Source organism: Lissotriton vulgaris, chromosome 9 (genome assembly GCF_964263255.1).
Source record: "Lissotriton vulgaris chromosome 9, aLisVul1.2, whole genome shotgun sequence".
Taxonomy (NCBI): domain Eukaryota; kingdom Metazoa; phylum Chordata; class Amphibia; order Caudata; family Salamandridae; genus Lissotriton; species Lissotriton vulgaris.
Window position 1 is genome coordinate 698403016 of NC_141697.1, and position 15506 is coordinate 698418521.

Sequence of the window (15506 nt, forward strand, 5' to 3'; positions counted from 1 at the left end):
TGTCCACCCACTATGAACAGCTCTTCTTACCCCACAATAGTGACTCCAATTGCTGTATGTGTCTTTGTAAATAAATAACAAAACATTTTTTTTCCATTCTTGTGTTGCATAGCCAGAGCTATGCCTCTTGAAGTACTATGTTTACCACTTTTTTGAGGTATGTTAGAATTAACATCCCATGGAATCTAAGACCGATTAGGATGGTCATGATAAACATCTCCTACATTCAATATGGATGTTGCTTCAATTCAAACGATCAGCTGGCGCTGGTACACTTTATATTTAAACAACAATGTTAAGAGTGCCGCATGGAGATGCTGACTTTTGTTGTCTGCATACCCCCTAGTCCATAGATACGGAGTCTTTCAAGAACTCAAATGCGTAATTTAGAGTCTTCCTCTGGGCGCACGCTTCTGGGAACAGTGTCCCGGCTTGGTCATGACTGCGCATGCGCGCTGTAATACCGGCGTTTCATCTAACGCGCCCGCTTTTTTCGCTTCTTCGTTGTTTGGACTCAGTTAAATAACATCATTGAAAGTCAATTTGAATACTTTCTGTTTCTTGATATCTGACCTATGCTGTCCGTTTGGTAGAGACGAAGCCCCGCGGTGGAGAGGCCATTATTGGATGCCTGATTATCCAATTGCCATCCTTCATAAAAGGGAGGAGGGTGGGACTGCATACACCTCCCCTTCCGCTTGGCTCAGAAGTTGGGGTACCGACGGACAGGTAAGACACCTGGTGTCCTGGCGGTTTTTACTCATAATTCAATACTAGGTCGACATAACTGTTACTGACCTGAACGGTCCTTTAATTCTTAGATACCATGTCTTTATCTAAGTCTTCGTTTTACTGAAGTTTTCGTCCATATTGTGGGGTAAGAAGAGCTGTTCATAGTGGGTGGACAAGGTGGTTGTTCATAGTCAGGATCCCATCTTTATTCATTCCCAAAAATTAAATGACCTTTCATAGTGGGCGACAAAGGAAGCCTTTATAGGAGCATAGCAATGTCTATACTGCACACTGGGATGTGTGCTACATCCCAGAATGTGGAATTTTTTGAGTGTCCAATGTCAGTCAATAATTGGGTCAGCTATAGGTTTGACAGATGGGTTCTATCACACGTTTGTTAGGTTTAATGTGTAGTGCAATTTGGATGGGCACAGGAGAGTTGTGTGCTAACTGCGCCCCTTTTTTCTACACTGTAGAGCGGGGCCTCATTCTCCCGAGCGGTTGCCGGGTGAGGTGAGGTCTTCACCCACAGAAAGCTGGGTGAGTATCACTGTGAGGAAATGCCTCTGTGTGATTAAGCTATTATGCTTCCTTTATATTGCGGAATGTAAACTGTTCACGCAGGTGTGTATCTCTGTTTGGTTTTTGTGTATTCTTGCGGGTGTATGTGGGTAACCTTGTGCTGTTGTTACTGTTTTGTCTCTTGATAGGAAGAAGATATGTCCCTCTTCCTCCAGTGGACATTGGAGCATAAAGTTCCTGGTAGATATGCAACTTTTTCTAAGTGCATCTCATGTTATTCCTCACCCCACATAGCATTCTTAGTTGCAGTAGTTATACCATATTTAAGGTCCTGAAGAAAGCCGGGGTAATTCCCCTATAGGCTGAAACATGTCGACCGCCCTGCACAGCGCCATAGGGTAGTTTCAATGTTTAACTACTTGGCGCTTTTTTAACTCTTGACACCTAGATTTCTGTCCGAACGTTTCCTGAGTCTTGGTAGTCAATTTTATTGTATCACAATCACTTAAACACTGCACTACATTCACATCGCTTCTTGAGAAACATTATGGCCTGAGTACCGATATCGATTCCCGGCACTATATGGTCAGGCGTGATATCGAGTGATCATCAATTCCCACATGAAGAAATTCCACCACAAGGGTGGGCTGAGGGGATTTGTTCTGGCCTTTGTGACTCAACAGCATGCGCTCACACGTGCACCCAATGGTCTCACATTCACCAGTCCAGTTACACACCATTCCCAGACCTGGTCTGCTCTTTTGTGTTTTGTATCTATATGAATTAACATCATATTGATTTTTATCTTTTTTGATAAAACATATAATTGTAGATTCCTTAAACTCAGCAGGGAGGTGCCCACCTAACCTAACATAATTATATAACTTTTTCAAGGGAGTTGCTAATTCTTTAAAAAAAAACTTATAAAACTCGATTGGGAATCGGTCCTGGCCGGAAGTCTTTCCCCCTGAGGTTGCCTTTATACAATCTTGTATTTCAGGGGGATTTATTTCAAGACTGATTTGGTTGACCCGGTTTTCGGAGATTTTGGGGATTTCTATATTTTCAAAATAGTACTGGATCATTACTTCCTGTACCTGATATTCCGTAGAGTAGATTTTTTCAAAATGATCCAGGAAAATCTTAGAGATCTTGTCTCTATCCTCATCCTCCAACCCACGAATTTTCACTATCAGTGATGACTCCTGCCTTTTTCTTGTAGAGTTAGCTAGTAATTTTCCCACCAACTGGCTGTCTTTGTAGACCTTTTGTTGGAAGGCTTTTGAACTAATAATCTCTTCTGCAATAAAAAAAATCCCGAAGAAGAGTTTTAGCCTGCTCTAGTTTCCTCGAATGATGTTGGAGCTGCAAGGTATATTCCCTCTCTACGTCTGACTGAAACTTGGCTATTTTTAACTTTCTTTCGTTTGCCTTAGCACTAGTACATGCGATGATCTGGGCGCGTGCTCTTGCTGTAAATCCTCCCCAGACAGAGAAGGGTTCAGCTGTGTTGTCGTTTATTTCAAAGAATTGTATAAACCATTCTCTGAATTCTGAAACTCATTCCTGGTTTTGTAGCAGGGTGCGATCCAGCTGCCACCTGGGACGCTCCTCATCCACTCCTCCAAGTACTAGTTCTAATTCAATTCTGGCGTGATCTGAAAACGGATTGCATCCAATCACAGTTCTTGAGATCTGGAAATATCTAGATATTAAAAAGAAATCTATTCTGGATGCAGTCCGAAACCGGTGGGAATAACATGTAAAAGATTCATCTTCAGCATTTCTATAACGCCATGGATCCCTCAAGTGATATTCATGTAAGAGTGCTTCAAAAAAACATTTTGTTTTAGGCTTTAGCTGTTTCTTTTTCTTATTAGAAGTATCTCTTGACAAGTCTTGAATATAATTAAAATCTCCTCCTAGAATTATCTGTCCTGGGACTCCCCTTAAAGATTCATAAATTTCTGACAACCCGGAAATATCATCAAGGATGGGGCCATAGTAATTCACAAAGTTTATAATTTTATCTTGCAATTTTGCCACCACCCATATCCACCTGCCCTTGGCATCTCTATGAACCTGTAGGAATTCCCAGGCTAGATCCCTTGAGAAATAAATAGCAACACCTCTCTGGGCCAACCCTGCTGATGAAAAAAATACATTGGAGAAGTATCTAGGAATAAACAACTTCAGACTATTAGACTGCAAATGAGTCTCCTGAAAAAAGACCACCTGGGGTCTAATAGATATTATCCATTTCAACAGCGCCCCATACTTCTGTTTGTTTAACATTCCATTTACATTAATTGACAGGATGTTACAGGTATTACATTTCATCTAAAAAAATATCTTATCACTGTTGAGTACCTATTAATAGAACTAAAACAAGTGAAATACCCATTGCTCATATTCCTTTTTGCTGCATTTACCCCCCCCCCACCGTCCCCAGGAATGTGGAAACTCCCCTCCCTGCCACGCTGGCCACATTCCTCCCACTTCTTCTGGTCTGGGTGTCCTTTTGTTACACCCTGAGTGACCCGTAGATCTGTTCCCGCCCCATACTACTATTGTGCACTATTCATACTAGGAGAAGAAAAGAAAAAGCACCATAGTAAAAGAGCAAAAGAAGACAACTTCAGGAAAAGAAGAATATTGCCAGGCCTAGGTTAGATTTTCCCCTTTTCAGGCCCTAGCTCCTGAAGAGATCTCCTTAAGAAGAGATTGTGCCTAAGCATGGGCGGAAAATTAGTTCCGCTCGCGGATTTTGCGGATTTTCGGTAAATTCGCAATCCGCGAACGCTTGCGAATTTACCGAAAATCCGCAAATTCGCACGCAGCGGATTTTTTTTTCTTGGTGATACAATTTTGCGGCGTGCGGCGTTCACTTACCGTCATTCAGCGTTTGCCGAGTTGTTTTTCTCGATATTTTGCAAGTGCTACGCCATTTTGGATCTTGCTGCGGGATCCCGCGGGAGTTTAGCGACGCATCGCGAGAGTTCGCAATTGCGAACATGTAGGTGCGGCGGGCAGCAACAATCTCGCACTCGCGAAATTACAAAATTTGCAATTCTGCACAAGAAATCCACTAGCAAGCAGCATAGACCTTCTGAAAATGATGATTTTTATCAGAATAACTCCTCAGGTTGACATTTGCCTGCACTTTTTGGGATTTGAGGCCTTTTGACTTTCTTTGGATCACTTTTGGATTAGAAATCAACTTTCACAAGTAAGTTTGTTTGGGGCATTACAGTTGCTGTTCTGCAGAAAAACGAGTTTTGCAAAACTGAAAGCACTCAGCAGGTGCAAACGTTCACTCATCATTAGTAACCATTCCCTGTAGTACTTCCTGAGGGGCCCCTCCAGAGTTCAGTTGCCTATGTTTGTTTGGGGCATTACAGTTGCTGTTCTGCAGAAAAACGAATTTTGCAAAACTGAAAGCACTCAGCAGGTGCAAAAGTTCAAACTCATCATTAGTAATAGAAACCATTCCCTGTAGTGCTTCCTGACTGGGGCCCCTCCAGAGTTCAGTTGCTAGTTGCAACAATTGTATGACCCTGCTCTGACCCTCACAGCAGGCTCATAGAATAGCTACAAGTAGGCCACAAAGGTCCTGGAAAAAAAATTGCACTGCAACTGAAAGCAAATTACAGATAAGGAAGCAGGTGCCAGACTGGAATTTTAAAACAGTGACACATTAAGAAATCAACCCCAAATTAATTCATGTCAGTTGAAGCAGGGCAGGTGTGCTTGCTTTCCCCCCCATAATCTACAGTGATGATGAACCAGAGGGTGGAATTGATGTACCAGAGGGTGGCATGGGTGAAACAGAGGGTGGCAGTGGTGAAACAGAGGGTGCTGGGAACCTGTGATGATGAACCAGACGTAGAAACAACATAGTCGCGACCGTTGTGAGCCGGCAAGTAAGTTCGCAATTGCGAACTGGTACAAAACCCTCACGAACTGGCAGAAACCCTTGCGAACACACAAAAGTTCGCAAATACGCAAATTCGCGAACGCCAGATTCGCAAAATTCGCCCATGCTTAATTGCGCCTCTTCTACGTCCGTAAACAAGTAGAATTTTCCTTTAACCAGGACCTTCAATTTTGACGGCTTCGCAATCGAGGCTTGAGCGCCATTTGCCTTAAATAAGTGAAGAATTTTCACAAATTATTTTCTTCTTTTTGCAGCTACTGCAGTCATATCTGAGAAGATCCTACATTTTCCAGTTTCTGATACTGAAAACTGGCATTGTTGGAAAGCTCTAGAAAGAATCTTCTCCTTGATCCTGTAGTCAGCAAAGTTCAAAAGAATAGTTCTTGGAAATGCTGAATTTGGGAAGCGCTGGCCCGGGACCCGATGAGCTCTTGTTATTGTCAGGTCTCCCTCAAATTCAGTAGAACTGTGTGGTGAATAAAAGAATTGGCCCACGGAATGGTATCAGAGCCCTCTATTCCTTCCGGAACCCCCACAATCCCTAGGTTTGACCTTCTGGAGTGATTTTCGAGCTCCTCTAGCTTGATTTCAAGAACATTTTTCTTCTTAGCTGCCACCTTTGCCTCCCCCGAAACCAGGTTCATTTGATCTTGGAGTGTAGAGATCATAGCCTCTGCCTCCTGAAGTCTCTTCGGGATCACCAACATTGATTCCTCGAATTTATCCATTCTTGAATGAACGGCGACTATTTCCACTTGCTGGTTATGTTTAATTTCTCGGATCTCATCAAGAATTAAATTCAGCATTTTGCGGATGTCTAGCTGGTATCTCACCTCTGATCTCTCCTCTGGTCCCGGAAAATGATCTTTTCCTGCCGAAAGTTTTGTGATAGAATCTGAATTGTTCTCATTGGAGCACATCTGTACCTCATCACGCTCTGCACTTGGGGCTCCCAATACCGCGCTTTGTATATCTGGAAATGAGGAGCAGTCTTGCGTACAACCCTCCCCGCCCAAAACCTCTTGTGTGGAGTTTCTAAGAGATTACGAAGCACATAGAGGAAGAGGTTCAGGTGTCTTATCGTGGCAGAGTGACTTCGACGATTTTGTTGGGCCAGGGTCGTTGGGTCGTGCAATATTGTCTGGTGAGGCGGGTGAGGCGGCCAGAGCTAAGATTATGGGGGATTGTACAGAGAGAGTCTTAGAAGTGTTTTTTTTGCAAAGAGTGGACACTCTTTTAACTCTTTTCCTCCTTTACCATCTTTATTTTTAGCCTCTCCTGCTTGAGGTGGTGTTTCTAGGACTGATACCGAGGTACCGGCTGATAACTCTGCTTCTAGCTCTGGTTCTGGCTCTGGTTCTGGTTCGGACAGTATTGTTGAGTTATAGTTCTCTTGACAATCCATTGCAACCTTCTTTGTCTCCTTGACTTGCAAAGAGATAAGAGGAATAGGTAGTTCATCATCCGAGGACTCCGGCAGCGTATCCCCGCCAAGCTCTCTCCCCCAGTTTTACCCTTATTTTTGTCATTTTCCTTGGCTGCTTTGCGAGAGGTCTTTCTAGCTAAGGCTAAGCGAGTTCTCGCTTTCTGACTGGCAGCCAACTCGACTTTACTGGTCTTTATAACCTCCTCTCCCTCCCTTTGAGGCTTGCCCATTTTTGCGTGCAGAATTGGTAAAGTTCAGCCTCCTTAAAAGTTTCTTTCTGTACTCCCACAAAGAGAAGAAAGAGAGAGAAAAAGTTTTTTCTTTGTGCTTTCTTTTCCTTTTACGCCAGGCGTTACTCACGGTGATGCACGCAATGTAGGTCCAAAACTTCTTATCTTGACACTGCAGCAGGGATTTTCAGGGATTTCCTGTTCCAATTCCTAAACCTCCACCTGAACCCTGGCTCCAGTCTCTGGTGAAAAGATCAAGCGGCAGCAGTCACAGCATCCAATTCGAAACTCAGAGGACAGTGCAGAATCCAAAAGTAGCAGCACCAAAATCCTGGAGAAACTGCCCAAGCTCTGAAAGCTAGGAGCTGAACCCCCTTGATCAGCAACTCGAAAGAGAGACTCTATGCCTCCAACTCCGAGCTCAAAACATGAAGTCAGGAAGAAGCAGTGTCCACGGCAAGCTGAGGCATTGGGGCCCAGGATACAGAACGCCGAACACCGAGCTGCGTAAGCAAGCAAACCGTGGCCTCCCAGCAGCTCGCAAGGGCCACAAACACCCCTCCGCTACACACACCATCCATGGACGCCAAGCGCATCACCCCCGCTGAAGCCCGTGAAGGCAAAGTCGGCTAAGGAGCAAGGACAGAAGCAGATCCCAGCCGTGGCGTTTCAGTCAGCGTTTCGCCATTCCAGGGGGCGGGGTCGCAGACCACGGGTCACGGGAGGCTACACGGAGGCATGGAACTCCGCAGCCATCCCCTGTCTAAATGTTCTTGATGCACGTAAGCAGTTCTTAATCCAGGCATTGGACTATTTTAATATAAATTTGACCCCAGCCTGTATATTAATGATGGACGCAGAAAAAGCGTTTGACTTGGTGAATTGGGCAGCACTATTCTACTCTCTCGGTCAATTTGGTTTTCCAGCCTCAATTATTAAGATGCTTCATAACATCTATGAGGCAGCATCGGCCCAAGTAATAATCAATGCAAAACAGGCTGGTAAGATCAAGGTAAATAAGGGTACAAGGCAGGGCTGCCCGTTGTCCCCGTTGCTCTTTACTTTCTTTATCGAGCCTCTAGTAGTAAAGATTAGGGACAACTTGGCTATTCAGCCCCCTATCATCAGTATGTCTAAATTAAAGTTGTTTGCCGATGATATTATTTTATATTTAATACCTATGAAAGAAAATATTGAAAACCTAATGAGAGAGTTTAACAACTATGAAAAGATAGGGGGTTGTAAAGTAAATCCTAAAAAAACTTAGGTACTTGCATTAAACGCTGAACTTCATTTTCTCCCTGTTGATTTGCAGGCCCAAGCTGCAAGGAGCAACCCAATTAAATACCTGGGCATATTTGTGACCACCGAATATGATATGCTTTATTCTATGAATTACATTAGAATGAAGAACAAAATTCGGAACCTTTTAGATCAATGGCTCCTTCTCCCATTATCAGTTATAGGTAGGGTATCATTGATTAAGATGTCAGTGCTGCCCTTGCTCATATTTTTGTTCAGTAACGTTCCCATTAAAATTAATTTAGCTTTTTTTAAAGAACTTGAAACAATGCTGAGAGGTTTTATATGGGGCAATAAAACTAAGAGAGTTAAACTTCCAGTATTACAACTTCCAGCTGAACAAGGAGGTTTAGCCCTACCCCATTTAAGTACCTATTATGAAGCTGCATTTTTTGATATATTGGCAGGATTAATGAGGAGTAATCAGACAAGAGATACTTTTTTTCTTACAAGAAGGTTACAAGAGGCAGGTTCCCAAATTCCAGTTTTTTTAAAAATTGCAAAGCTCCCAAAGAGGTCAAGATATAAGACATTAAGAGAATATGCCTCAAGAATGTCGCTCCTTTTCAAAAAACATGGTACTGATGGCTCTCATTATTTAAGTTTATTTGAATGTACTCAAATAGGCCACCCACTAAGCTTGAATCATATTAAAACCTGTCAACTTTGTGGGCTCCACGAGTTGAGACATATGGTAGTCCAAAACAGGGTAATTATTTGGCAGGAGGTAGTCGCTTTAACTAATGGTCCATTGTGCCCGACCTTTTTTGAATATATACAGATTTTCTATTTTATTAGAAATGAGATAAGTGGCCTGCTTAATGCTCCTAATGCTATACTAACAGCCTTGTATGGTGGAATGAGCAAAGGTATCGGATATTGGTACAAGATGCTTCATTGCTCAAATCAAAATGTATTAGTAGACAGACATCTTGAGAAAATAAATCTCTCTACACAATGTAACTTTTCCACAAAGGATTGGGAGGTCATTTGTCAGTTGGGGAATAGATCTTTACGTGCTGCCAACTATAAAAGGATGTCTTTTCTATCTTGCTGGTTAGCATATTATACACAGGAGGCTTTGGAAAAGATGTATCCTGAAGTTGAGAATAAATGCTTCATATGTATGGCTAGTAGCCAGGGAGTATGGCATCATATTTTTTTTACTTGAAGGCAGTTAGAAACTTTCTGGAAGGGAATATTTGCCGATATCGAACAGGCTATTGGGAAATCTTTTCTACCAACAGCAGAAGTAGCCCTGTTCGGTATATGCAAAGACAGGGGCAGGCTTAATAAAGCAGAAGAAGTATTTATATTTATATCTTGTGCGGTTGCTCGTTCCTTAATACTTCAAAATTGGAAGTCCAGCGAGATCCCATCACATATAAATTGGTTTAACAAAATGAGGAGAACATGTTTTTTTGAAAGGGCTTATGCTGGCAGAGTGGGAGCCATTGGGAGATTTGAGAGGAACTGGAAATATTTTGAGAATCTACAAGAAATGAAGGGAGGATGATTTGTGAAGAAAATCGAGAGTAGATGATTTTTAATAACAGCCTTTTTATCTATGAATCTGATAGTTTTGTCTATTGTTTTTTTTTCTAGGACATCTGCACTTATAAGCACTTTCTTCTTACATCAGCTTGCACTATGCACTTTTTAAGATGGTACTTTTTTGTACTCTTTGCACTTTTGCACCAGCGCTTTATTGCAGTTTTGCACCATCTTGCAGATGCACTTTATAAATTGCATATTTTGTACATAATGTCTTGGAAATTTCAACGATGTAGTAGGCTGTTTTTTCTATCTCGATGAACCTCCCTTTTATCTTTGTACATCTTTTTATCTCTTGTTTGTTATTTAAGAAATCTATTGGAAATGTGTTGTTATTGAAATCTAAAGTATAACATGTTTTGTACCTTTGGTTTACCTATTGCTCTATTCAATAAAAAAACTTTTTTTTAAAAAGGGACTACTTTTAAGAATTTCAATATGGCGCCTGCTGTCCACTCCCGTGACTGCACTTTCACACAGCCCATGCAACCTTGAGGTACCCAACAGGTTCTTATCTTGTTATTATTTAAATTCCCCTTTAGTGTTGTTTTCCTGTCCTGGACCGTCATAACTTGTCTCTAGGAATTCCAATATGGTGCTTGTTTTTCGCTTTCTTTTTTGCACCTTCCACGGTCGATGCAACTCTGAGGGAACTATCAGGTGACTGTCAGGTGACCTACTCACGTGACTGCACCTCAGGTTTAAAACATGTTCAAGGTTATCAATATGGCGTTGACGGTTGATACGGGGGACTCATTGCGTACAACACTCGCCCTGAGGTAAGCGTGGGGCTTGGTTCAAGTTTGCCCTCTTTTCTATGAGGGCACTTTCATTCTACAAGTCGTGTAGCGGGTTACGTATTTCTCGGTGTGGGGTTGGCTCGGCACTGTTTACAATCTGTGCACTTAAGCGCTAAAGTCACGTTTATTTTTTCACTACCCTCTTCTTTTGGAAACGCAAATCGCTTTACTTTATGGATACATTTCTGTCGGATTTCGGGTAGATGGTAGCGCCTCTCCCGATATGGGGGTCACTCTACATTTGTCATGCGTGAGGCTTTGGGTGATTCTGCCTGTGTTTTTGTATTTTCTTTCCAAAAGATGTGCATGAATTGATCATTTATGTGGGGGTGGCTCTATACCAAATACTTACGACTGCTCTGGCCATTTGAACAAAATCGGTTTACAGTTGGCATTTCTAATTACTATCGGGCGTCTGGAATTTCAGGCTGCCGTATGGAAGTAGGGACTGTTCTCCAGCATATTTAGTGTCGCCTCCACAATATAGGGTTTAATTCAATTATGCTCTGAACCCCTGCCTTTTTGGTATTTCAATTCGGGCATCTTTAGGATGTCGGTGCAAGCTGTTTAACCAATATGTTTGATGGTTTGTTTTTATTCTAGAACGAGTAGACTTGGCAGCTTATTAAGGTCTGCCAAGTTGTTTCAAGACAGACCTCGTCTCTACAATATTAGCTTCAAGAACCCCATATTTATGTGAGTCACGGTGATAAATACCATTTATATTATGTTACTAATATTGGATGTCCCGATTATACGTCCCACTTTGAATCTTTTAGATGCAATAATTGGCTTGTTAACAGGGTTTAAACTTTGGAATAATATTGTTCAAATTCCCCACTTTCACTGACATACTTTTTTCCTCATGGACTGCGTTTTTGAAATATTTAATGATTGCTGTATGTTAATCTGTGACTGTGCTCCAAAAGACTGTGGTTTTGAATACTTTAGGACTGTTTTTTGTTAATCTGTGACCGTGCCATAATAGGTGGCAATTTTTCAAACAAACCCCCCCCCCTTTCTTACCAAACTTTATCCAAGTGATTTTGTCTTTTAATATCAGGTGTATATTCATGTTAAGATGTGCGCGTATCTACGAGATTCTTACCAAACTTTATCCAAGTGATTGTGTCTTTTAATATCAGGTGTATACTCATGTTAAACTGTGCGCATATCTACGTGATGCGAGGAGGTCATAGTTGCTTCCCTCTCATTACAGGTTGCTTCAATACATTCTAATTGCCTTGGAACCTTATTCAACGCTAATCGGTCCTTATTGCGCTCAGTTCCTGCATATATTTTCGTGTGACTTTCTTGACTTTGGTGAGATTTTGCATTTTCCCACTTCTGTGTTTTGCCCATCGGTTGGTGTTCTTTGAAGAAACACAGATATACTTACTTCTCCTAATCTCTCTTTTTCTCTCTTCTCTGCCATGATAGTTCACTGTAAGTCTATTTGGATTCTGACTGAGCCTTATATTGCCTGTTTGGGCTGGACCAGTATACTACTGTCTGTGTAATCTCATTTGACTTTGGTGAGACTCTCTTTTTTTGCCACTCATCACTATGAATGTTCTATTGCCAAGTTGAACGTGCTTGCTAGTGCTCTCCATTCCCCTCTACCTATGTTCACATTATACCTTCTCCTATTGTCCTTGTCCATTAGGAAGCCCCCATTATAGGATATAATAACTATCCTCCCCTCATAAGGGACTTATGTTTATTACACATTGAACCATAATACACTTCAGTTAAACTTATCAGTTTATTGTATTTTTACCTTCCTGTCTGTATAGAGACTTTTTATGAACATTGTGCCTGTTTTTTGTATCTCCCAAAAGCTATCATTATGAATTTATTGTATAATTGGGTTGTATTTTACCCATGTATATATTGTCAGTTTATGTCGTTCTATATATTGTTTTGCATTAATGTATATATATGTTTCACGTTGTTTTCAGCCCTGATGAAGCTCCGAAGGTGTGGAGCGAAACGCGTTGGCTGTCCTGTGCACCCCTAAAACAAAAAGATCAAGAAAAAGAAGAACATATTTTCAGAATACTTTGCCTTTGTGAATTACTTCATAAATGGTGCTGCCCCTACGCCTCTTTTCAAGATTTATCTGGAAATCCAGTGAGACGGAACCACAGCAGGTCTTGGAGGTTTAACAGCACATGACATTGAACACTTTATCGGACTGTTGAAGTAGAGGTGCTAATCGCTTGGTCCGCTGTAGTGTTCCTTTTTTCCCTGTGTATCATTCACAAGATCCTCTCAGGCATTGGTCCAGGAATCTTGAGCGACATATGCTCTCACTTAGCACCTACACACACTCTGCGCTCTGCAGACCTGTATTATGCCAGAGTTCCTTGGATACGGAGGGCCAGAGCGGGTGTTCGTTCTTTCAAGTCACTGGCTCCCGCTCTGTGGAACTCATTACCCCTGCCCATCTGCAGCACCTCTGAACATTGGACCTTTAGAAAGATGGTGAAGACCTGACTCGTCTCCAAATACTAATCTCTCTTGACTCCTCACTTTATGATTGACATTAGCACTGGGACACACCATTGTTGATGCACCCATGCGCTCTCTAAATACTAAAACATAACATTAACATAACATAACCCTGGACCGCCATACGTCAGGGTGTAGCCCTCAATATATGGAGTCAGCAGCGGGTGCTCCCAGCTAGCCAGACATGCTCTGGTTCACGTTGCGGCATTCCCTCAGCCACTCCTCACCTCTTCACAGAGCCTACACTCTGGTATGGGGACGTCCAGGCTCATAGCTCACAGTACTCTCTGCTGGAGCGGTGCTGAACAGAGCCGGGTCTTACTGCTTAGGCCCGGCAAGGACTGTTGGCTGCTGCGTTTTTTTACGGCTCCAATCACTTTGGCTCCATCTCAGTACTCTAGCCCATGGCCTCAGGCCTGCATACCTTGCCCCATTCTACGGCAGCCATTTGCGCTGCTTGAGGTCTCTCTTCAAGATCGCTGGGTGTCGGATGCTCTCCAGGCCCAGTACGTACCCACCACAACCCATATCGGATGTTGCATGGATTTATAAGAGGAATCACAGGATCTGCTCGGTGGAGCTGTCGAGGTTGGCAAGCCATGCCCCCACTACCTAATTCTAGATCCCTACACATCCCCACCATCCAATCAAATAAGTTATTTTATATTTTACTTGCTGTCCTCCATTGTAACTGCCTTAGATCTCCAAACTGCCTCATTCTGCTGCAGCCTTTCATGTGTGCTACTCATGTTTGTCTCCAAAATGGTCAGAGTCTAGATTCTGGGTCATAGATTTGTGTTTTGAGCCAGAGAAAGTGCTAGAAAGAGTGGCATTAACAGGGGCCTAGGGTTTACCTAATGTACACATTACTTGGATTGGCTAGAGCGCGTTATAGTGGCATCAATTGCTGCCTTTGGTTGATAGGATTGCGGATTGCCAACATCAAGACTTCATGATTCTGTACTGTGGTGGCAATGACCTAGGCACAATTACTGAGGTACGACTGAACATCCTACTGAAGGACGCCTTTGCTAAATTAATGTCACTGGGCCCGAATCACAGAACTAACTTAAGACCAAATCCTAAACTTACTACCATTTTGGTATTCACAGAATGCACTTACTACTTCTGGTATTCACAGAATGCACTTACTACTTTTGGCATTCACAGAATTAACTTACTACTTTTGGCATTCACAGAATGAACTTACTACTTCTGGTATTCACAGAATGGACTTACGACTACTAACTTTACGTCCGCACTCGGGCCGGAATTTCCACTTCCGGAGCGGGAATTCCACCCTCAAGGCAGGAATTCCGCTCCCGCGCCGGAATCTCCGCTTACGGGCCGGAATCTCCGATTCCGAGCCGGAAGATACAAAATGTGCCCGTTGATCATTTTAGCCACGGGAAACACCTGTCCAAGTGCCTACCATCCCCCACCATGGATCAGCTGACACACTGCAGGAAATCCCGGCCAATAGCTCTATTTTGCGATGATGAACGTTGCAAGTGCCTACCATCCCCCACCACGCTCCAACTGAAGCCAATTAACACTAATTGACCAGCACCACAAAACACATAAAAGCAGCACACATTGAAGGAACAGGTTTGGCCACAGAGAGTTCGTGTTCACAACTCTGACATGGCCAGAGAAAAATTTAACTAATGAGGAGAAAGAAGAACTTCACTGCAATGGAGACCACCATGCTTGTGGAGTATAAAGTGAGGCACCACAAATGCCTATATGGACTCCCACCCTACTGCACCAGTGGCACACAGAAGGCAGCCCTATGGCAGCAATTAGCCACTGCTGTCACAGCATTGGGGAGGAGAGGCACACAGTCCAGGACATCAAGAAGAAGTGGCAGGATGAAAGGCAGAGGGTGAAGGGGAAGTACTCCAGAATCGAATTAAACAGGATCCTCCCTGCTGCATACCCTGGACCCTGCATCCGTCTCACCCCACTGGAGGAGGACATCCTTACCACAATACACCCCCACTTGGTCCATGGGCTGCCTGTCAGTGACGTCCGCTACGTGGTACCAGGTAAATGGGATAAAAATGAAAAGTGCATGAAAAGATTGTCTGTGTTGCACTGTCATTGTGAGTAAGGAAGTTGTCCAAAGTGTATATAAAAATATAGTCAGTCAGAGACTCATATGTCTCCCTCTGTATGTAGCACCACAAGTCCCAGAATCCTTTGCATTAGAAATGGCAAACCCCTCCCCCCCTTTTGAAAACATGTGCACAGTACTGCTGCCGTACATGCACATCCCTGCTAAGTAGCAATTGACAAATATTAGCAGGGATGCGCCAGTACCAATGCGACACGCAATTCAACCCTTGCGCCACCACGGATGCGTAGCATTTACATTGCGGTGCACTGTGGCGCAGGGATAGACAGATGTGTGTTGCATCTGATGGCATGGGGGGTGCTTTGCTGGAGTTGTGTTGTAAGTGTGACGCTACTCCAACAAAGTCCATTGA